This window comes from Anolis carolinensis, chromosome 4 (assembly GCF_035594765.1).
Source record: "Anolis carolinensis isolate JA03-04 chromosome 4, rAnoCar3.1.pri, whole genome shotgun sequence".
Lineage (NCBI taxonomy): Eukaryota > Metazoa > Chordata > Lepidosauria > Squamata > Dactyloidae > Anolis > Anolis carolinensis.
In genome coordinates this window covers 139,992,676-140,017,779 of record NC_085844.1, presented here as the reverse complement: position 1 = coordinate 140,017,779, position 25,104 = coordinate 139,992,676, and the positions used below count along the sequence as shown (strand labels likewise).

The window sequence follows — 25,104 nt, the reverse complement described above, 5'->3', positions numbered from 1 at the left end:
TCAGTCTTGACAACCCTGAGGAGAGAGACCAGGTTCTGAGATCTGGAAACCCTGCCAGTGACAAAACTTAAGGACCCCTGGACAAAGTCAGTGGGATGTGTGTTGGGTTATGGGAACTGTTTTTTAAATGACTAATGGGTATGGATATTGCCTGGAAGGAGGACTGTTATTGTTATGTGTCTCCAAGTCATTTCTAAATTACCATGGGGCTTTCTTGGCAAGATTTGTTCAGAGGGGATTTGCCTTTGCCTCTGAGGCTGAGAGATTGTTACTTGCTCAAAATTACCCAAGGTCTCCGTGGCTGAGTAGAAATTTTAACTCTGTTCTCCATAGTCTCTGTCTTAATGCTCAAACAACTGTGTCAAATTTTCTAGCCAAGAAAAAAACAGCACATGTCTTGAATATATCACCCTGACATTTTTATCATCTTGCATGACGGCCTACAAAAGAAGGCAAAAACAGTTAAAATGTGGCACCTAAACCTATATGCTGTTTAACGTGTTGTCGAAGGCTTTCATTATATGCTGTTTGTTGAGGATACAAGAAAAACTTATAGACCATCATAGCAACTTAAGAAATCCTTGCAAGTCAGCAATCACAACAAATAATCTTGAACAAACTGTTGAAAAGTATTTAAATTTTGATTATCATAACCTTTCAGACTTGGAACTGTTTCAGGGCGGGGGGAAAAACACTGAACACCACACAGAAAATTCTGGGGGATTTGTCAGGGATGGGGGCTTGGGATGAGGACAAAACTACATTGGGAGCTAATGTAAACCATCCCAGAAAAGTAACACAAGAAGCCTAATATTTTATTTCATTTTGCAAGCATTATAATAAAATAAAATAAAATTAATAAGTGCCAGGTGGCCACATGGTTGTCAACCATCTCAATACGATATATTTGCACTCTGTGCCAAAAAGGTGGGTGGTTGGAGATGGCAGCTTCTCACTGAGAGACTGAACAGAGGATGGACAGCTGAATTTTACTGCTTTGTAAGCAAGAAGACTAGAAAATTTATCATTCTGTTCAGAAATCCTGAAAATGTAAGTAACAAGCCTGGAATATTTCTAGACAAGACAGTTCCTCCTGCCTCCATATCAATAAATATATGAACAGACCACAAAAGCAAGAGCCTATGGATTAAAGCTTTGTGTTGTTTGCTGTCAAGTCAACTTTGACTTATAGCAACCCTATGAATCTAAAACTTTCATAATCTCCAGTCATCAACTCAGTTGCTCAGAGCTTGCAGACTCAAACCTAAGGCTTTCTTAGATTGAAAAACATCCACCAGTATGCAGTCACTATCTTTTCCTATTACCTTTTACTGCTGTGATGGTAAGGAGGCTTTTCGGGTTTGTTTTTTTTTTGTTTGTTTGTTTGTTTTTGGGGGGGGGGATTGTGAGGCACTTCTCATGCTCAGCCTTCCCGGACTAGGCTTTGACACAGCTGGGCTATGTGGCCAGTCCCTTGCCAATAAGCCTGCCATGCACAGACAAAATATAATTGGCATTTTGTGGCTGTGTGGAAGGGTCTATGGTCAAATATCTTTTTAGTCTACTTAGGAGTTCATAGTAGTTCAAATGCATTTATTTTCCTTCAATCAAGTTTCATAGGAATTGGAATTACAATGGCATGGACAATCCTGCCTTTGGTATTTACTGGTATATCTTTACATTTGATATATCTTTACACTTATCATTGCATCAGTTCCCACAATTTCTAAATGTGCCATAAATGCAGCAACTCATTTTGATCCACAAGACAGTTTTTAGCTATACAGTGTTCCCTCGCTACTTCGCGGTTCACTTTTTGCTCCCTCGCTGTTTTGCAGGTTTTCAATTAATGTTAATGTTAATATTACTGTGGAGCCTCCGGTGGCACAGTGTGTTAAAACACTGAACTGCTGAACTTGCAGACCATAAGGTCCCAGGTTCAAATCCGGAGAGCGGAGTGAGCACCCACTGTTAGCTCCAGCTTCTGCCAGCCTAGCAGTTTGAAAACATGCCAATGTGAGTAGATCAATAGGTACCACTCTGGCGGGAAGGTAACGGCGTTCCATGCAGTCATGCCGGCCACATGACCTTGGAGGAGTCTATGGACAACACCGGCTCTTCGGCTTAGAAATGGAGATGAGCACCAACCCCCAGAGTCGGACACGACTGGACTTGACATCAGGGGAAAACCTTTGCCTTTACCTACACATTTATTGCGGTATTTTCGCTGTTTCCTGGGTTTTTGCGCTGTGCAAAGGGCTTTGGAAGGGGGGGGGAAGGGCTGGAAATAAAAAAGGGTTATTGAGCTTCCATTCTTCTTCTCTGCCGGTGTACTGTATATTGTAACTATTAAAATAAATTACAGACTGCATTGTAGTAAGTGGTCTGTGGTTTTCTCTCCTCCACACATAGAATAAATATAGTCTCTACTTTGCGGATTTTCACTTATAGCAGGTGGTCCTGGAACGTAACCCCCGTGATAATTGAGGGAACACTGTATTCATCTTTACTAGGAGAAGAGCTTTTGTAAAAGTCTATTGTTCCCTGATCTCATTAAAACTGTGCTACCCAAAATATGCTGTATTACAGATGAGAAATTCACCATCTTCAGGATTGCAAACTAAGCTTTGAGGAAGCAGGAACACCTGAAGATTATGGTTGATGGGTTACACTCTCTGTCATCAACAAGTGCTGGCATTGTTATGCTGTGAGCCGTGGCTTCTTTGCAACACTAGTCTCTTGGAGCATTGCAAGTTGCAGTGCAGCTGCACAACAGTTGGGTGTGAGAGTCGTTTACATCAGAGAAAGGAAGTTTGCATAGTAAGGTCATCCATCCAGGTCATGAACTCAAAATAAGTGCCTTTGATAACGAGAAGAACATTTTGACCATTCTAACACAGTGATCTACACATCTACACTGACCCTTTATCCTGAAAGTGTGTGTGAACCAGTGGTGACTGCATGATGTACAGATTTGATGGGGTTAACATGGACCAAGGCTGCTCAATGAAGCCTTGAACTTCATTTTAAAAAGTCATGAGCTGCTCTGAATTTTCACCAAGCTTCTGAAGCAAACCATGGAAGTAGTTGGGTCAGTTTTGAGACAGAACTGCCCATAATTGCTTACATAGCCATCCTGTATTCACTAGGGACACATGTATGTAAGGGTAAGTGTGTACGTTTTGTATGATTCACATGTTTTGATATGGTCAAAGTTGACTAATCAATAAAGAGTTGTTGACACAGGATGGCACTCACTGTCCCCTTCCTTTTTTGTCATAGTGGCAGCCACCAAGAGCAACATGCCTAGTGTTAATCACTTGTTGCCTAGAATGATATGAGTGAGGGTGCAAGGACAATTGGAGAAGGGAGTGGGAAAGGAAGGATAATTCCTCCTCTCCCCTCTTTTCTCTCCTGGGTCATTCTGGTCCCCCAACGACTTCACTCTAGGTAATGAGTGGTGGACATAGCCATTTATACCTGGTGGCCATAGCTATGATGAGAACAGGAAGGGGACAATTAGGACATCTTACTGCCTCCACAGTAGCCTGGATTAGCTCTGAAATAAAGTGTCTATGTAAATATGTGTAGAAGATTTGATGATTCCTCATTGGAGAAGAAGAAATGTTTGGGTAAATCTTCCAGCTTCTCCCAGGAGCTTTTGCATGTTATACCTATTAGGGTTGTGCGCAAAATTTGTTTCATCCATTTCCTCCATTTCCTTTGGTACCTTCAGTACTTCAGGAGCATGTAATGGTAAGGGCCCTCCCAGTACGAAAACCCACCCGACACAAAAGCAAGTGGGAGCCAATCTTGGGTCCTCCTTCCCTCTTTGGCATCACAGTGCTTGTGTTATTGAGACTGAGAGAGCATGCATGCCTACCTCTCCTGCTGCCGAGCGCCTCTACTCTAAAGTAAAAAAACAGCTTTCAACAAGAAGCCTCCTTAAAGTGCAGACCTGCCTGCAGCCAGGCGCCTCTCTTCTAGAGTAGAAACAGGTAAGAAGCCTCCTTAAAGTACACACACCTGCCTGCAGCTCAGTGCCTTCCTCTAAAGTAGAAACAAACAGCTTAAATGCCTAAAATGAGGGGAAGGGGAGACTGAGAAGCCACCCGCCCATAATGGGCCAATAGAAAACAGATCTTTCGGCACCCCCAGTGTGAAAATCTGCCCTCCTGTATTTAGGAGGCTCCCAAAAATGGATCAAGCTCCCAAAGAAAGCCAGGACATGAAGCAGCTCCCAGTTTACCCAGGTTACACAACTCTAATACCTATTATCTCATACTGTGGAGATAGGCCTTCCATCTGTTACTGGACTGCAATTTCTATTCGTCCTGGCCAGCATAGTCAATGGGGAAAAATCTATGGATTGAGGTCCAGTAATTTTAAACTTGAGCACGCCTATCTGTATTTTATAATGCGTTTTATGAATGTTTTATGTAAGTTAATTTTTTAAACTGATTTATAGTGTATTGTACAGTTTTTATGTGTGTGTTTTATTGTAAGCCGCCCTGAGTCCCCTGTTGGGTGAGAAGGGCGGGATATAAATATTGTAATAAATAAATAATATCTGAAGGATTCCATAATTCCCTCTATGAAGGGGCAAATCTTCATCCTTTAACATCAGGGAATGCTGCTGATGAGAAATGAGTTCTAATCAACCTTGAAGCATGGCATATCTTTACAGATAGTAATCTTTCAAATTCTTAATGTTTCTCACCATCATATTTTGACAGAGAACTAAGATATTTAGCAAGTATTAGGTGGTAAACAATATACGGACATTGCTTCTTCACACCAACTTCAAACATTAGGATCTTTGGCAGAGTTTGAAACTAATGTTTCAGAAGTAATGAAATTATGTATAACATGTTACTTTTAGGATAACAAAATTACATTGAAACTCAATGTAACAGCCACTCAAATTTGCAACTTTTGGATCTAATGAGTAATATTTATTCTTTGCTTCAAAATGTTATTTGAGTCTAGACAAGACACTAAAGTAGTGTCTTCATTTTTAGTATTTGTGTTATGTTTGGTTTAATTGTATCCTTTTTCTTTATCCTTTTTGATGACACATGTTTTCTTGTTAAAACTTAAAACATTTTTTAAATCTTATTTAAATCACTTGGAGGAAAATTGGGGAGTTTTTTGAATTTTTAAGCAATTCAAACTACTGGAAAAGTAAAATATTAGTCACGTTTTAGCAATAGTGCTTGGCCATCTGTCGGGGGTGCTTTGAATGCGATTTCCTGCTTCTTGGCAGGGGGTTGGACTGGATGGCCCATGAGGTCTCTTCCAACTCTACTATTCTATGATTCTATGATTCTATGAGTTCTGATTGTTCTTAATTCTGAACATCTAGAAGTTTGTACTTCAGAGCAACTGTACCAGAAGTTACCCAAAAGTGTTTCATGACATGCTAGAGGTTTGTGAAAGAGCTGCTGATGAGCCCAAGAGAAATTAATCATTAGTCAAAGGCTTCTTCGAGAAACATTGTTGAAAATCTTTTTAATTGAGACTCGTTTCTTCAGGACGTGGGAATATTTTCAGCAGGAACAAAAAGTCCAGGGACCCTAATAGCATGTTGATTGATCACACGAGTTTTCGCCAGTTAATCAATTAAATGTGCACTAAGTTGTGTATGGGTGAAATCAGAGATTTTGCTATAGAATGTATATTTCCTTGGTATTTATTTTTTTTTTTTATTTTTTTGCAGAAGCACTCATCATTTCTGTGTTGAAGGGAAAAAGAGGGATGCTGCTGCTTGACATCTGTGGTTTCCATAAGTACTTGAACAAAAATAAACAACGTTAGGGCTGTCCTGAATTTCTAGTGCCCATTTCTCAGATGTTTCGTCCACCTCAGATTGAGCTGCTTTGTTTCCTCTGTGCTTTTAAGGCAAAGCAAAAAAAAAAAAAAAAAAGGAGAGAACTAGAGTGATCTCCATCTCTTCCACCTCCAAATGTTCTGAAAAACATTTATTTAAGTTGGAGGTATTAAAAAGGATAACAACAGCAACTGTATCTTTTACCATTCACTTGGGGGCATCATTATAGTGAACAGCAGTGGAATATATACCAAACTTCCATATTTCTTACAAAGTGGTAGGGCAGATTGTTTTGCCAGCAGCTAACTTTATTTAAGAGGTACACAGATGAACACTCCCAAAAAGGGCCAGTGATTGAAGCAAGCTTCTTAAAAATATAAATAGCAATTTAAACTATAGATATTATGATTGACTTCTTTTCCTTTGAAAAATTAAGAATGTCTTACAAAACCCACATATATTCCATTCATTTCATCTCTTTGTGAGTCAGTGTTCTAGCTTTGCCTGCTTTCAGTCAGGAGGCACAGGCTGAATGGTCCGTCCAATGCAAGCATGGAAATTCTGAAGGAGGAAAAATCTTAAATTTTCACACTGTCAAGGTCAAGCTAGCACATACAGATGAAAGTCCTTCAATCCATGCAGCTGCTTCTTTGAGTTTTAAGAAAAGCAGTTTTAGTAGGAGAGTGTTTTCAAAGAAGAGTAAGACTCGGCCCTCTCCCCACCTCACCACTATTTGCTGTTTTTTTTCCTTCTTTTTTCTTAGAGTCAGCACCATTTGCATTGCTACATACACTAATTACCAGTTTGGAGTTCATTTATTGTAGTGGTTTGAGCATTGGACTACTTCTCTGGAGACTTGTGTTCAAATCCCTTTGGCCTTAGAAACTCACTAGGTGACCTTGGGCATGCCACACTTTCTCTGCCCTTGAGAAATGCCTCTGAAAAATCTTGCTAAGAAAACCCTTTGGCAGGGTCACCTTAAGGTCATCATAAGTCATAAATGGCAAAAAAATAGTGACATCAATGATATTTTATAGAAGTCTAGGAATAGCATGTTTTCTTATTCTATTTGTTTTGTTTTCTTATCTTATTCCTTGCTCTTCTTGCAATACTCCACCCTACAGCCATTTCTTCTCATCTTAGAACCTCATCAGATGGAGCTCGAAAAGCCAGGACAGTGGGGGAAACCGTGGGACAACAGGAACAATCATGGGGCAGTGGAGGAAACCATGCGGCAGCACCCAGCTTCGTCCCCTTACCATTCCATGACATTTTCCAGCTGTCCCCAGCTTCTTCAGTGAGGTTATGACTACCCATGTCCTCAGGGCTTTCTCTAAGCACACTGCCAGTATGGAGCTGAAATTAAGCTGGGACAGAGTTTCGCCAGAAGTAGACCTGCACCACATGATGGGTTCTGATGGGCTCTGTCCTGGCTCCATCTCAGCAGCTTGCTAGGATGGGGGGAAAACCTCATCTGACGAGGTCTCGCTCTCCTCCTTTACACTCAGCTTCTTCACCTTTTAGACAAGTGACTCCTGGCAGCAGTAAATGTTTTCTGAACATCACCTACAACCTTAACACAAAGATCAAGTGAAGTGCCCCACTTCACCGCCAGACAGAAGGGGCAATGGGGCGAATCTGTCACCCATGCATCGTTCCCTTGTAGTGATGCCTTCCCCATCACACATGGGAAGTTTCGCCCTCCCAACCTGTCACAACATAGGCAGGCTCCAGTGTTGGAGGTGAAGTATCCAAAGACACTTCTACATTGGTCAGGGACAGGGCCTCCACCAGAAGTCACATTGCATTGTGTGATGGTCAGCGTGGGGCTCCGTCCTCAAAAAAAAGATGGAGGAGTCCTAGGACAGTAGAATAGGCCCATTTGTTGAGGCCCTAAGTGGCTGATTTAAACATATACAAGAATAATTTCAGCCCAAGAAATGTTTACATGACCCTGCGTATAAAATAGAGATAAAATCAAACATATACTGATAATAATTCAGCATTTGCAAGGTTTTCTAAACAGGCTGAAGCATCTTCTGCAAAGTCCACTGTAAACACTGCAAAACATGTGTTGTTGAAGGCTTTCATGGCCGGGATCACAGGGTTGTTGTATGTCTTTCGGGCTGTGTGGCCATGTTCCAGAAGTATTCTTTCCTGACGTTTCGCCCACATCTCTGAGGTTGCCTGCCATAGATGTGGGTGAAACATCAGGAGAGAATACTTCTGGAACATGGCCACACAGCCCGAAAGACATACAACAACACTGCAAAACATATTCACGTGAATGCCTAAAGCAGCCACTAAGTGATATTCAGAAAACTGTGGCCACATTTTTTGAGACTCCAACATTGAGCTAAAGGGATCCCATTTGAGGATGGGACCCACAGTGGTTTAGCCTAGAATCCTTTCATCACCATTGTAGCATAATGATCCCAATTTAACTGCCATGCAATCCTAGTGTTTGTAGGTTCATGGAGCACTGGAATGCTGTCTGAGAATTCTAAATACCTGCTTGTAAGGCTCCTATCACATAGCTGTATAAAATCCACATTGAACTGGATTATGTGACAGTGTGGACTAGGATAAACCAATTCAAAGTGGATATTGTGGATTATCTGCCTTGATATTCTGGGTTATATGGCTGTGTGGAAGAGCCCTAAAATGCAGGTCCTAGGATTCGATGGAAAGGAGAGATGGCAGTTAAGGTGAACCAATATTGCTATATTATCCCAAGCATTTTGTTGTACACAGCTTTTTGTAAAAAAAATATATATTTATATGGACCAAAAATGACTAAACTTTCTATTTCTGTGGGTAGACCATATGTGTCTTTCAGGAGAGGGGAGCAGGTCTCAGTACTGGCTATTGCTCAGCTTCTGCCTTGCCAATTTGACTACTCTGCTTGAAAGACCCACTACTATCTCTCACCTACTAGCACGTGAGTACTGTTACAGCTTCTACCTTGTGAATTTATCTTTCTGCTTGAGATTTCCCAGCACTTTCTTCAATGGGTGTTGATCTTTCCAAGCACAATCTGGAAATCTGAATGGGAAGGAAAGCAAGGGGGGTTAGGAAAATAGGGAGGTGTAGGAAAAAATTAAATAAATTCTGCTGTGATGCTTATCTATTCCCAGAACTGCTTTCCAATACATATACTGGCAGCTCTTGGACAAAACACAAAAAATAGCCATTCCGCATTAATTGTGTACATTTGAATATAACATGTAGTCTGTCCATTTAGAGTTCTAAAAACAAAGAATGTCCCCTTTAATTGAAAGAGGAAGTGTATTTCAGCTACCAGAAGTCTTGGAAATGTTGGGTACATCAATTAAAGTCTCACAAATCAGACTGAAGTAACATCCTCTCAATAATAAATGAGTTTTTATGAAAAATACCTCCAAGTCTGCTAATGAAGATCTTCTTGAATGAGGTTTGAGGCCATATGGATGCCATTTGGAGCGAGCAGTGAGAATGTCCAGGTCAGCCTGCACTTTAGTGTCTGTCTATCCATCTGTTTTCACATTACTTGCAAATTATAGAATCCTCCAGACCCAAATGATCATAAATCAGTACTATGAGCATGTACGCTTTTCCCATCTGTCATAAAACAATGAATTAAATTCAGGGCTGTCAAAATAACGCGGCTGCAGATTTGCCTTCTTCTGAGCAGAAGGAATACAAAGCTCCATCTCATGGCCATAATTTATGGCCTCCCTGGGAGATGTGGGCGATTAGGGCTTGGCCCACCAACACACAGAAAAACAGTAGGAACTCCAATAACTCCAAATGGAAATCTTGGGTCAAATTTATCAAACCAATCAGAGAGAAATCTATTTCTGTTTGGAGAAGGAGGAGATATATTGCATGTTTAGTGTACGAGGAGAGCTTTGGAACATTTGGCTATTCGGTATTTGTGAGTTTTGGAATTCCTAGCTTAAATAGTATCACCAAAGGGCCATGTGATGTATTAGACACAGGCACCTTTTTTAGCCAAATAAAATATACAACTGCAAGCAGAGAGGTTTTTCAATGTTAACAACAACATATTTGTGCAAATGATGTAACTGAAAATTTTCTAGGTAGGACTTTAAAAAAGCAGAAGTTTAGGACTGGAAAAATATACCGGTTGAAAAATGAAATGTTAGAAAAGGACAGAAACCCGATATATATTGTAGGGCAAATGTAGGACATGCCTTCTAAATTAAGGAAATGCAGTGCACACTTTTAAACAGGGTGCTTAAAAGGCATGGAGGAAATTAAAGTGCTTATTTATCTTGTTGTTTTGTTAAGGTTTTGTTAAGGTTAAGTAGAAAAACATGGTGATAGCTGTTACTGTTTGCATGGAAACCTAGAGTTGGAATTTTACAAATCTGTTTATTTGAATTTGACATATGAAAATAACTTCAAAAGATTACATTTTGACTGGATCGTGTTTTAAGACAAAATCTTTCAAGCACTGCCTATTTCTTCATTGACTTCTGAAAAGAAACTCCTTTATTATATTTGAGACTTCCACATAACTCCTGTGTTCTAAGGAACATGTCTACTTCATGTAGGCTACAGGGCAAACTCCAATCCAGATTACACTGTGCAAATGCTATATTCATTACTAGAAAACTTTCTCCAAGATTGCACCACTACCACCCCACCTCAAGCCACTAGAAAGTGGGCAGTGATGGGGAGCAGCCGTGGTTCACTTATATTATGCAAGATCTAATGATCTAATGGAGTGGAGCTGTCTCTTTCAAGACTGGTGTATGTACCACTTCAATCTATCTATACTGTACTTGGGATTTGTCCTCTCCATTCTGCTGAGTGGGATCCTGGACCTACCCCATGGACCCTTCAAGAAATGGGTCTGTGCAACTGGAATGCATTCTAATGCTTTTCCTGAGCCTCTAGGGCAATGGTTCTCAATCTGTGGTTCCCCAGGTGTTTTGGCCTACAACCCCCAGAAATCCCAGCCAGTTTACCAGCTGTTGGGATTTCTGGGTGTTGAAGGCCAAGACATCTAGGGACCCACAAGCTGAGAACCACTGCTTTGGGGCCTCTTCTACACTGCCATATAAAATCTAGATTATCTACTTTGAACTGGATTATATGTCACTGTAGATTCATATAATCCAGTTCAATGCAGATAATGCGGATTATCTGCTTTGATCATCTAGATTATATGGCAGTGTAGAAGGGTCTTCAGACAGCAATAGTAAAATACTGATGCTGGTTTGACCATAGCAAGAGGTTAACGGCAAAACACCACATTCTGCATGCCCTCGATTTTTGGAATGAAGGATTCCTGATACTAAGTTCTATGGCAAAGTCACTTCCTTCACAGAAAAATCCAGCCATTTCATTTCCTCTTAAACATCTTAACCACAAGTTCTTTCCATCCCCAATATGTGATTTATGAATTCTGCTGAATTTTTCGAAACCACATGGAAATGAAATTTGCCTGCAACCACCCTACTCAGATTCACTAACTAGTACTACAGCTCTTCTCAGCTGAGAAAAGAGTTTATTGAGCCTGCCTGTCCTAAAGGTATTTAAAATTAGGGGTTCAGCAAGGTAGTAATGCTAATTCAGAATTAACACGGGATGGTATCTCTAGAAGCCATAAAGTTGCCAAGCCATGAAAATGAACAAAATCTGTGCTACCAGTATTTTTTTTTAAAAAAAAAACAAAAACTCTAAAATCAGGACAGTAAATAAAGAACAACATTCAGAAAACAGGGGAATTCCAGACAAAAAACAATCTGGGCCAGCAAATACCTCTCAACAAAGGATTTCTTCAGGCAGAAAGCAGCCAGGCTTTGAAACTGCAAGGCCATAAATGCTAACTAAGCTGGCCAATTGCAACATTCACACTTGCTTCAAACAGACAAGAGTTCTTTCTCCCACGCTGGGCAATCCAGACATAGATAAACCCCACTTGCCTAGTTTCCAACAGACCTCACAACCTCTGAGGATGCCTGCCATAGATGTGGGTAAAACATTAGGAGGGAATGCTTCTGGAACATGGCCATACAGCCTGGAAAACTCACAGCAACCCAGTGATTCTGGCCATGAATGCCTTCAACAACACATTGCCAAATTTATTTGTTCACTGACAATGCTGTTGATGTTCAGGTGTCATAGCATATCTTGGCATATTGGTCCTCATGCATATTCTTCAAATATTACAGCTGAATTTGAGCACATTGTTGGAAGAAATCTCTCTTAATTTAGAGAGACAAACATCCCTTAAGCATTTGGAATAAGGTTAATATAATCAAGATTAATAGCTTGCCAGGAATATGTTATGTTATTTGTGGTATTTCTTTATATAACTCCCCAAAGCATTTCTCAAGATTTAATGTCAAACCACGGGAGCGGCGGGAGCGGCCGCTGTTAGTTCCAGCTCCTGCCAACCTAGCAGTTCGAAAAGATGCCAATGTGAGTAGATCAATAGGTACCGCTCCGGCGGGAAGGTAATGGTGCTCCATGCAGTCATGCCGACCACATGACCTTGGAGGTGTCTACGGACAACGCCGGCTCTTTGACTTAGAAATGGAGATGAGCACCAACCCCCAGAGTCAGACATGACTGGACTTAACGTCAGGGGAAACCTTTACCTTTTTTAATGTCATATTTAGGAAATTTATTTGAGATGTTTTTTTCTATCTTACTTTTTGTCCCAAAAGATGAGTTGTCAATTCTTGATGGTGGATTTAATTTTTTCATATCTTAGTTTATAAACCATAACTTTTGGCTCAAAAAAAGAAAATTGTGTGTTTCTTTCTCCTTTTTCTCATTTTCTTTCTTTTCTTCTCCAACTCTCATTCTTCTTTTCAAAAAACAAGTTACCTTTTGAAAAGGCACCTAGCTTTGGGGGGAAATGATACTGTTATAGGATCAGCACATGCAGAAATGAAAGGTATGTGTCTGCCTGCATCCTCACTGGACCTCAAGTCAAATGTATGCCTCATACAGCATTGGTTCTGTGGACTGGGTGGAGGCCCTCTCATTCAGCTGTGGAGCCATGCTATCTAGATTAAATTCCTCTCTGTCCCAGGGGTCTGTATACAATTATTGCTTCAGTGGCCTCAGACCTGGGGAGGTTGCACTCATCCTTACTGAAGGAGTCCACCAGAGGCATCCTTAATGAGAGAGTCCTCTGGCAAAGATATGACATGTGTTTTTTCCAAAAACATTTCATACCTGCATATGCTCATACACTGCGAAATTATATTCCCATACTATAAGGCACTTTCATACTATAAAATGTAGTATTTTTATTCCAATTTAAATGCCATGGTCTCATCCTATACAATCCTGGTGATTGTTGTTTGAGGAGGCACTAGAACTCGCTAGTTGAGAATGGAACTGGCAATCCCAGCATTCCATAAGATGCAACCGTGTCACTTAAAGTCAACAATAGTGTTATAATTCTGTAGTGTGAATGGTTGAGCTCATATAATCTAGCAGAGGAATAATATGCAACGGTTCTTATAGAACCAGATACATTGAGGATCACAGCACCATGGTCTAAGGGCCCTTCCAGACAGGCCCAAAAATTTGGGGCCGGTCACACTTTTACCGGAGGTGTCCAAACAACACCCCCGATAAAACAGAATTAATTAGGAACAAAAAAGGCTTTTCATGCTTTGTTCCAAATTAATTAGACATCTGGTAAGACCCACATCTTAGGTAATATCTGGCCCTTACCAGGCGTGGGCCCTGGTTGGATTCCCAGGCCCAATCCACACAGTAAACTTGGTTCGAGAGGGCACCCATCCTTCCCCAAAACCCCAAAATAAGCTCTTAAGATGCCGAATACTCAGTTTACCAATGTTCACAAAGAGATGGGCAAGAAAAAATAGTACAGCCATGAGGATTCTTCACATTTTGCTAAAACCTTCAAGAAATTATTTTGCACAAAATTGTATTTTTTAATGTAAAATACATTTTTTGTGTAGAAAAGTTTTACATAAACAGTATATTCTATCCACAGCTCAAATGTATTGTGTGCAGAAAACACTGTTTTCCCTGTTTAAAAAGTAGGGTTTGCACGGCAAAGTGACTTGCATTTTTTCACAGAATAACTTTCCCAGAGAATTTGCAACGTGTGAATGTTTCCTGGGAACTGCACAAAAATTTTCATTTTTTTCTGCAGCCAAGAGACTATTTCGCAGAATATTTGCCTTTTACTGGGAGGACAAAGAATTCAAAGGCCGACACTGCTACAATGCCTGCATTTGAATGTGCATGTGACAGTTGCATTTTGTGGCATGACATTTTCATAAGTGTAAAGTTCTATCAATGTATTTAGGTAGTGTGTGGACTCCCATGAATGTGTGATTGGTAATGTAGGCAAACTTTCCTGGTGGCTACATCATATTTACTTTTGTAAGGAGCACAGTTGTTCGCTGGTGCCGAATGACAGCTGTTCTGCTTATGAGTGAACTATTTACAAAGGGAAGATCCAGATACCTCCTTATACAGGGTCAGAAAAGGCAGCATAATAGAATCATAGAGTTGGAAGAGACCTCGTGGGCCATCCAGTCCAACCCCCTGCCAAGAAGCAGGAAAATCGCACTCAGAGCACCCCCAACAGATGGCCATCCAGCCTTTTTAAAAGCCTCCAAAGAAGGAGCCTCCACCATATGACATGGCAGAGAGTTCCACTGATGAACCGTTCTCACAGTTAGGAAATTATTCCTAATGTTCAGGTGGAATCTCCTTTCCTGTAGTTTAAAGCCATTGTTCCGCGTCCTAGTCTCCAGGGCAGCAGAAAACAAGCTTGCTCCCTCCTCCCTATGACTTCCCCTCACATATTTATACATGGCCATCATGTCTCCCCTCAAATCTCTATAGCATCTCCCCATTTCACTAGCTTGGTGGCCCAGCCAACTGAATTTTGGGCAAAATGTGCTTATATGGATATTATCTTATTCTTATTAGAATCAGAGGGTGAGAAGAGACTCAAGGGCCACCCAATTCAACTCCCTGCCATGAATTCCTAACAAATGGCCACCTGGCCTCTATTTAAAAACACTACCTTACTTTGAGAGCAGTTCAACAGTATCCTACTGTTGAACAGCTCTCATCATCAGCAAGTTCTTCCTGGCATTTAGGTGGAATCTCTTCTCCTGCAGTTTGAATCCATTTCTCTCTGGCCAGGTTTCTGGAACAGCAGAAAACAAGCTTGATGCTTCCTCAATATGGCATGTCACTGAGACTCCTTAACATCTTTTATTTCTCCTTTTTTTACCCTTCTCCCACCATACCATTATGTATTTTCAAAAGTAAACAAACAAACATTTGGGAAGGGAGAGAGGAATATTCAGGGACTTAAGCAGTTATCTTTTAAATGTTAAACACTCAAACCTACGGCATGGAAGGCATCAATTGTTCAGTTTTGTCCCACATTTTGTTTTAAAAAATAAGCTTAATCCCAAATATAACGTGTGGATTTTGATAAAATGTAATTTTTAAAAAGAGAAATTATTTCTTATTTATCTCTACATTATTCTGGAAGAGGTCCAATATATTATGCAGAGCTAGATTGTCGTGTTTTTCCCCTCAAGTTAGAACACTGAGCTACAAACATTTCTAGTTTGAGCAACATATCCTTTGCAACAGAAAATCCCATCATCTACACTGCCATATAATCCAGTTTCAGAATGCAGATTATTTGCATTGAACTGGATTATATGGCAGTGTAGAATCATATACTCCAGTTAAATACAGCTCAATCTACATTATATTAGTTGACACTGACCATTATAATGCAGTTCAAACTTCATTATATGACAGTGTAGATGGAGCTGAAGTTCCTTGGAGTAAGGGACTCTTGGAGGCAGAGATTTTGAAAATGATGACTCCAGGGAATCTCAACTTCTAAAAGTTCATTTTTCATGAGAGTTTGTCACATAGTTTCAATTCCCCACCCCCTTTACATTTTTACACAACAAAACTCTCTTGTAAGTGAATGTCGGGGCTCATATCATTTTCTGCTCCAGTCATGCAATTCAGGCATACAAACTCATTCCAGGTTTTGCATTCAGTTCATTTTTCATATCCCCCTTCCCCTAACTTGTTTATGTTAGCTTAGCCTTCATCAAAATGCTGTCTTAATTAAATCTGAAAAATGGACATTTGACTTTACTTTAAGCGATGATTTTGGTCTGCCATTGATAAAAAAAAGTTAGATATACAGAACAGACATATGCATTGTATATGGTTCAGTCCTGGACTTTTTTTTAATCATCATGGCTTCTTCTTCCTTCTGCACTTTTCATCATGTTGTTAACAAGCTTTCGGTTTGATCTGACACTGTTGCATACATACTGACTTTACTACAGATGTAAAAATGCATGTGGAATTCTGGCCTCAAGTAAAAAACGAAACAAATTTTTATTATACGTTGAATGTCCTTTTATACAAAATGCTTTTGGATTTGGAGATTTTTACAGATTTTTGATTATCTTTATTTTCATATATGTACATAATGGGATATCTTGGAGATGCAGCCTGGGTATAAAATCAAAATTCACTCATGTTTCATATACCCCTAATACATATTAAAAGGTAATTTTACACTATATTTTACAAATAGTCTTGTGTATACTGAACCATCAGAAAGCAAAAGGGCAGCCATTTCAGGCACTCGTGTGGATGATTTAAGAGATGCTCAACATGTATTGGATCATGATTTGACCACTGTCCTTTCTAAATGTGAGTATCATGATGATGAATGGCATATCCAGAAATGCATGTAGATAGGTTTGCACATACATCTACTCTGTCACAAGAAATGCCATTACATCCAGCTTTATGGAACTGAAAGATTTAATTAAAAACTATGCCAGTTGGATGTAAGTTCTACTGCAGTCAATGGACAAATTTGTGGACTATTATTTACAACCCTTTGTAAAACAGACTCTAACCTATGTCAGAGACACCAAATACTTCATTAATATCAACGAACCCTTGGTGATTCCAACAAATGCTGTTCTGATGTCTGTAGATGTAACTTCATTGTATACTAGCATTCTGATAGAAGAGGCACGAATTATATGTGAGTCAACTCTGAACAGGAGATCTAATTGCCACCCTCCCACTTTTTTTGTTGGATCTCCTTTTCTTTAAATTTGACCAAAATTTCTTTAAATTTAACAAAAATATTATTTTCCAGTACAAGGAGTGACCATGGGCAGCCCTGTCGCACCTTCAATGGCAAATTTAGTTATGGATAATTTGGAAAACTACAATTTTGAATCACACAAATAACCCTGTTGCTGACAGTATAATCAAATACTGTAGATTCATTCATGACATCTTTATCATTGTAAACTCACATCATGAAGCAGTAACATTATTATTCTGGATTAATACCATTAACCACAAAATCAAATTTACAGGGAACATTAGTTCCACATCCTTGGTTTTCCTGGATGTCGTAGTTATAAAAGAAAATGACCGTCATTGGGCATTAAAAATTACCATCATTGAGCATTAAAAATAATCTACCCTTTTCACAGATGCTCAGGATTAAACGTAACTCCTTGACCCAACAGGACTTCACTCATCAGACTGAGGTGACGAAACATCAGTTTAGAAACCGTGGATATCCAGAACATATAATACAATCATCTTTTCTAAAGGTTGCCAGTATTCCCAGATCTAAACTCTTAGAGGACAAAATTAGACCAAGAGTAGAAAGATTGATATGGCCACTTACTCTTACAAATATGTCCAATTTAGCCATTAGAATGGTTAGGAAATACTGGAACCTGATAAGGGACATCCCAGGATGTGAAAGACCCCCATTGATAGCATATAAAAGAACCAAAAACATTGGGGATATATTGGTACATTCAGATTTTAACCACAATACTCAGACTATCAAATCTAATTTGATTGACAACTACCAGTGCCATCATTGTTCAGTGTGTAACCAATTGGTGGAGACAAAAATCTTTACACTCCAACATCCATCATTTGAATCTAAATTCTCCCATTTTGTGACTTGCACAACTAAAGGTGTAATTTACATGATTATTTGTTAATGTAATCTGACATATGTTGGTCAAACTCATCAAGAAGTGAAATCTAGGATCCTTGAACATAAGAGTAAAATTAGAAATCACTCCAGAGAGTTAAAACTTTATTAGCATTTTGATGATCTACAGTATGACCCTGAATCTTTTAAATACCATATATTAGAAGTGGTTACACAATCCAAATACATGGACTTCAACAACAAACTCCTACAAAGAGAAACATATTGGATCTTCAGATTACAGACAGAACATCCACATGGTTTAAATGAACAAAATTCATACAGTTGTTATATATAGTGTTATGGTTGTCTTCAAATTATCCCTATCACACTATACATCCCTATTTGAGTGCATTGAGGGTACTCACAACGCCATCTAGTGTCGACATTTCCCATGCCTATAACTTAAATTAGCTTCTCTGTCTCCTTAACATCTGACTTACATCTTCTCCCTTTAAATGGAGGAAACTCCAAGACCTTGTTCATTCTTGCAATCAGAATCAAACACACAGCAGAGTATCCCATGAGTAAACTCCTATTTTGTGAAATATATTGATAAAACATTTATTTTTGGTATATGTAACTTTCAAATGTTAACAGCCACATTCTGATCCTTTGACCTAGATCCCACTATGTATAAAAACCTGTATCTCTTAGGAGAACGTGTCAAGTGTATAACTTTGTAAGTGCCTTCAAATGTGTTTTACTATATGATGTTCAATGTATACAATTGAAGAGTATATTGATGTATGTAACAATTTCAGACCACCAGAAGAAGGCCTGAAGACAGGCCAAAACCGGTCGTGGGCAGCTGATTCATGTTCAACTCATCATAAGAATACATAACGTTGTTACCATTTCAGAGAGACTGTTCAAAACCTATATCATATTGTTTGTGATTATTGTGAATTTGAACAGTATAGCAAGTTTAACATTTAACCTATCTGCTGAACTTATTCATTTTTTTGTATATAAGTGGGCTATTTGTGTTTAGCTTAATAGTGAGAAGCCCCAATATTTTCAATTTTTCCTAGCAACAGGTTTTGGTAAATACAAATTCTTGTGAATGGTGGAAGAATTTATCTCTTTTATCCTTTGTATATGTATTGAAAATGCATAAAAATATGTCAGATAAAGATCATCATTCTTTGGTGGAAGAATATATGAAGATATAGATGTTAGCAGTCTCTTAGCCAATTACTTTGATTAGTAAGAAACCTCTGCAACTGGGAAGATATTAGTCAAAAGAATTAATCTATTCCATTTCTGAGAGCCAGTATAGTGTAGCAATTTGCTGTTGGACTAGGATTGTGGGAGACAATGGGTTTGGATCCATGTTCATCCTTGGACAAGGTAAACTCTCAGGTTCAGAGGAAAGCAATTGGGACCTCCTTCTAAACAAAGATTGTGGGGAAAACCCAGTGCTAGGATCATTTTAGTTTTGCCAAAGTCAAAAATTATTTGAAGGCACATGATAACAACATCCAATATCTGGCTGGTAGTGTCTGTGCAAAAGCCATCCTATATGTAAGCTAAAAAAACAAGTCTTTTCCCCTAAGAGGTAAGACTCCCTGCCATATGTGCATCCCATAGCTGTCTATACTAAATTGTTTTGATTGGTTTTTCTTTCCTTTTTAAAATCTTGCCAAACCTATTTAACTAGAGGCATCAGTGATGTAAAAAAAGTACCATAAGTGTGTGCAGCACATGGGAAACACAAAGCCACTTTCCAAAAAAAAATTGCTTGTGCACCATTTTAACATTACTTGCCAGGCACCCTCCTTCTGTTCCCAAATTGTTAACAAGCTGTTAATCCTACTTCGCTGCAGGAAATCAGAACTGAGTAAGCAAAGAAAGGAACAGGGAGGAGGAACTGCACAGATGCCAAGCACAGCTAGGAATGCTTATTTCTTCCTTTGCAAAAGGGCCTGGAAGACTACATCACATCCTTTTGCTTTGAAAGAGCCTCAGAGGATTAAAGATCACGGGACACCCTCCTGCCCCAGTCATCACCCCTAGCATGAACCCTCCCCACTCCCTAGTACACTTTCCTTGCAACCCTCAATCCATAAATTAATCAGTTACCATTCCAGTTGATTCATGTGCAGAGGCCAATTGTAAACTCAGCATTGTGTCTTTCCTTCACAACTGTAACAATTCAATCCCACTTTAAATGCCACAGCAATAGTCTATGGAATCCTGGGCTTTCTAGTTTGGTGAAGAACACAGAATTTTCTGCTAAAGAGAGATGTACTCCATAGCTATGGCAAATGCTAAGGGTATCCTCAAACTATAAATTCTAGGATTCTATAGAATGGAGAGATATTGTGGCTGAATTGATTTCAAAGTGGTTAAAATGTTTCAGTTGATATGAGAATGCATTCTGGAAGAGTATAAAGGTGGCTGATAGTGGGAATGAGAAACAAAGGCAGCGGCAGCATGTATTCTAACCAGGGCCGGCCCCACTATTGAGGCCCCTGACGCCGCCGCCTCGGGCGCAGGCCCGGGGGGGCGCCGTCAGGCTGGGCGGGAGGCGGGGCACCGCCCTGACGGTGCCCCGCCTCCCGCCCAGTGCGCCCTGGCCCGTCTGGCCTTTTCTAGCTGGCCAGAATGCAGCGGAGGTCCCTGCAGGCCGCAATCGCGGCCTACAGGGACCTCCGCTGCAGTCTGGCCAGCTAGAAAAGGCCAGACGGGCGAGCAGGAGTAGCGTGGGAGGCGGGGCCAGCTCTGACGCCGCTCCCCCCCCCCCCGCCCAGTGTGCCTTGGCCCTGCCTCCCACGCAGCGTGGGAGGCGGGGCCAAGGCACGCTGGGCGGGGGGGGAGCGGCGTCAGAGCTGGCTCCGCCTCTGCTACTCCCGCTCGCCCGTCTGGCGTTTCCTAGCAGGCCAGAAAGCAGCGGAGGTCCCTCCAGGCCGCGATTGCGGCCTGGAGGGACCTCCGCTGCTTTCTGGCCTGCTAGAAAAGGCCAGACGGGCAAGCGGGAGTAGCGTGGGAGGCGGGGCCAACTCTGGCCCCGCCCCCCCGCCCAGCGTGCCCTGGCCCCGCCTCCCACGCTGCGTGGGAGGCGGGGCCAGGGCACGCTGGGTGGGGGGCGGGGCCAACTGTGGCCCCGCCCCCCTCACTAATCCCACGCCTCCCACGCTTCTTAACTATACCATGACTTTGTCGTTCTTCTTCCCCTATTCCCCAGTTTTACCCTCCTCTCCCCTCAATTTATCATAGGCCCACAGTAAAGTGGGGGGAAATCAGCAAACATGTTATCATTTTGTCTAGCAGGGATATTGTTTCAGATTCAAGAGAGAGGGAAAGGAGAAGCAAGACTTACCAAAAAGTACTAACACCCATTCTCTTTAACAATGGCAAGAACAATGTTATTTTTAGGTCAGGAATGTATGTATCAGCATCACAGATTTAGGTAATTGTTCATAAGAAACATGGGTAGAACTACAAAAGCTTGAAGTATATGTATGTATTACCCAGATATATGTTTCCATTAACCAGATGTTGGAATGCATTACCCAGATGCTGGAATTACATTGATCTCCCCTGTATGATCGCTTGTTTGTATGTGCTTCCCTTTCCTCCAAGCCTTGTAATACAGATTAGTCTTGCTTCTAGACTGGAAGAAATAAGAACATAGATCGAGCTCCCAGAAGACAGCTTCATTAAAAGCACTTTGTAAAAGCTGAAGCATGTTTAGCTTATTGCAACTGCAGGGACATAACTGGTGGAAAGCATGGCCAATACAATTACTAAATATATAGAAGAACAAACCTTGCTGAGGAGAATTGGTGTGGCTCATGCAAAGGTCGATCCTGTTTCACCATACATTTGAAGTTCTTTGAGAATGAAAGCATGTGGATGCAATTAGGGCCAAAAGGCATTGCAGTTTGACTCCGTGCCAGACATTTATCTCCAGTAAAAGTTTGTGGGGTGGGAGTTTTCAGAGGCAGTCTCAGGCCCCTTCTACACAGCTGTATAAAATCCAGGTTATCTGCTTTGAATTGGATTATATGGTAGTGTAGACTCAGATAATCCAGTTCAAAGCGGGTAATGTGGTTTATGTCAGGGCTCAGTAAGAGGCAAGGGATTTGTCAGAGGACAAGGGGGATGATGGGTTTCAAACTGAGCAAACTGAGGAGTCTGTGTGTGATCAGGGAGAAGTGCAGTTCTTAGATCAGAGAGAATTGCAGGCAGTTGAAGATCAGACAGAGGATGTTTTGGATTCCAATGTTTGTTCCATAGTAACAAGGGAAAGGGAAACCAGTAAAAGATCATTTTTTCTTGGGAATCGGCCTTCAGCTGATGGGGATTTTTCCCATGATTTCAGAATAGGTCTCCAGATGAAGGGAATGAAAGATAGATTAATTAGGCATTCAGAGAGACTTAGTGGGAAGTCCTTGAAATTCAGGTGTGTGAGGCATGATTTGATGGCTTCTAGGTTGGGCTTGAGTTTAAATTAAGTGGTGTTTATTGGTATTTCTCAGAGGAGACATCATTGCCTAAAGGTCAAGGTTCCTGTCTAAGCTCTCAAGTTCATGATTCAAGTTTCCTGCATTTGTCTATGTTCCTAGAAGAGTTTGCCTTGGAAAAAGTTCCTGTGATTTATACCTGTGATTTTGGCTCTCTTGATTTCATGTACATTGCATTTTTGGACAACTGCTCTTTTGTATATAGACTGCTGCTGTTTAAAAGTTCCTTTTCTACTACTCTTTTGGGAAATGCCTTTTCCCCCTTTGTGCATGCTTTTCTTAATAAACTGATATAGTTAGTACTACTGGACGCTGGTGTGATGTTGGGTGAAAAGGTGTCCCAAGGCTAGAATGCAACAGTTTATCTGCCTTGATATTCTGGATTATATGGCAGTGTAGAAGGGGCCTCAGAGATTTCTGTTTTGTGTGTGTGTGCAGGGAGCCATCATATATTAGAAGGATGGAATATGTGAGCTTACAGCTCCTATCTTAGTTTGTACAGCTTGGCCATAGGTCTACCATTTCTGTGAAATGAAAACTAGTTGAGCAGAAAGCCCTATTACATCCCCATCTATGTATGGAACAAAATTTAGCACTCGCCATTCCACACTGAGTTTGCCAAACCCCAAAGCTGTGTGCCTTTTAAAGGTTTCTTTATAAAATAAAAATTAATTTAAAAATCAAGTTGACCAGGGAAAGGAAAGGTAGAATTACAGTGTAATCATTACAATGGAAGTTTTACAGGCAACATTGTAATTTGATTTGAACTCTTCAACGAATGAGTTGTAACACAAATCAATGAGACCAGCCCACATATAAAACTGATCACAGCTGAAAAATGTGTAACCCTCTAATAACCATCTGCCGTGACCCCTTAATGCAGTTCTTCATGTTGTGGTGACCCCCAACCATAAAATTATTGTGTGGCTACTTCATAACTGTAATTTTGCTTCTGTTATGAATTGTAATGTAAATATCTGATGTTCAGGATGTATTTTCATTTACTGGACCAAATCTGGCACAAATACCTGATACGTCCAAATTTAAATACTGGTGGAGTTGGGGGGGGATTGATTTTGTCATTTCAGAATTGTAGTTGTTGGGATTTGTAATTAATCTACAATCAAAGAGCATTCTGAACTCCACCAATGATGGAATTGAACCAAATTTAGCACATGGAACTCCCATGATGAACAGAAAATATTGGAAGGGTTTGGTAGGCATTGACCTTGAGTTCTGGAGTTGTAGTTCACCTACATCCAGAGAGTACTGTGAATCCAAACACCGATGGATCTCAACCATCATTGGCATGAATACTCAATATGTCCAAATGTGAACACTGTTGGAGTTTGGGGAAAATAGACCTTAACATTTGGGAGTTGTATAGTTCACCTACAGTCAATGAGTCCCTTGAACCCCACCAATGATGGAATTGGGCCAAACTTCCCACAGAGAACCCCCATTACCAACAGAAAATACTGGAGGGATTTGGGAGGAATTGATTTAGGGGAAATGTAGTTCACCTACCTCCGGAGAGCACTGTGAATTAATATGTGTTTTCTGATGGTCTTTGGCGACCCCTCTGACACACCTTGCAACCCCCCACAGGGGTCCCGGCCCCCAGGTTGAGAAAAGTTGCTTTACTTCAGTGGTTCCCAAACTTATTTGGCCTACTGCCCCATTTCCAGAAAAAATATTACTCAGCGCCCCCTGGAAAGGGGCGTGGCTTAGAGGGGTGGGTGTGGCTCCTGCTCAAGAGGACGGGGCTGAGCCTCCCCCCTAATCCAAGATGCAGGGCTGGGAGGGGGAGGGGGAGGTGGGCGGGGCCACAAATGGGTGGCCAGGGCTGGGATGGGCAGAGTTACGAGCTCTGAGGCAGGGCTGAGCTTCTATCCCTGTCCTGCTCAGCCCTGTCTCTGGCACTTGGGAAGAGGTCCCACTTTTCCCCTGGCCCCTCCCCCATGTCCTAATAGGTGCCATCACTGCCTCCCTGACTCGCTGCAGCGCCCACCAGGGGGCAGTAGCACCCACTTTGGGAATCACTGCTTTAGTTCTTACTGGAAAATGTGTAACCCTCCAGTTCTTACTCCATTCATCTTAAGCAAGCATGTGCAATGAAAGAGGATGCTGAAAATTTTGATCCAACAATATCTGGAGGGACAGCCTTATAAGTTAAAAATAGTAAAAGGAGAAGGATGGAGGAAGCATACACAGCACATTTTAAGCCCCCTTCCAGCAATTTTTAAAACCCTTTTCATGTGTTTTGGAAACCAGAGCATTGACTCTTAGCAGATAGGGAGTCAAGAAGACAGAAAGCATTTAGCAGATATACACATTCTGGAGAAGCAGTAGAAAGTTATTTGGGCATGTTCCAAGCAAGCAAGTGATTTTTTCAGAAGAGAAAGTAAGGGACAAGAATAGAGAACCAAAGAAAAAGGCAATGGATCATCTTCTACCCTCTACAGTTGGAAATGCTATGCAAAACATAAGATATATCAACAGCTTTGCAGCACAGCCAATCATCATGAAAGGCCACTGTTTCATTTTGCATTAGCTCTGGAACTTAAAAAGAATTACAACCTCAGTGGTTATTCAGAGAGCAGCTGTGTTACAAAGCTGCTATGGTTAAACCTGTCAAAATTCATGAGTAAACAGAATGTGAGTCCAGACATTGTACTGCCGGGGGAAATCGATTGCTTTTTCTTCGAGATAAAAGGAAGAAGTTTGCTTGGGGCAACGTGGAGTATAACTAGCAA

General features: G+C 40.8%; 1 long non-coding RNA gene across 2 annotated transcripts; it reads right to left on the bottom strand.

Moving 5' to 3' along the window:
• Positions 1-5,337: 5,337 nt before the first annotated feature.
• On the bottom strand, positions 5,338-22,418 carry LOC103278628 (uncharacterized). Of its 2 annotated transcripts, none has more exons than XR_506210.3 (3): positions 21,651-22,418; positions 8,762-8,875; positions 5,338-6,391 (listed from the first exon to the last, which is right to left on the bottom strand). It is a non-coding gene; the product is annotated as an uncharacterized LOC103278628 (long non-coding RNA). The 2 variants fall into 2 exon arrangements; XR_506211.3 differs by having other exon boundaries at positions 8,795-8,875.
• Positions 22,419-25,104: the final 2,686 nt, after the last annotated feature.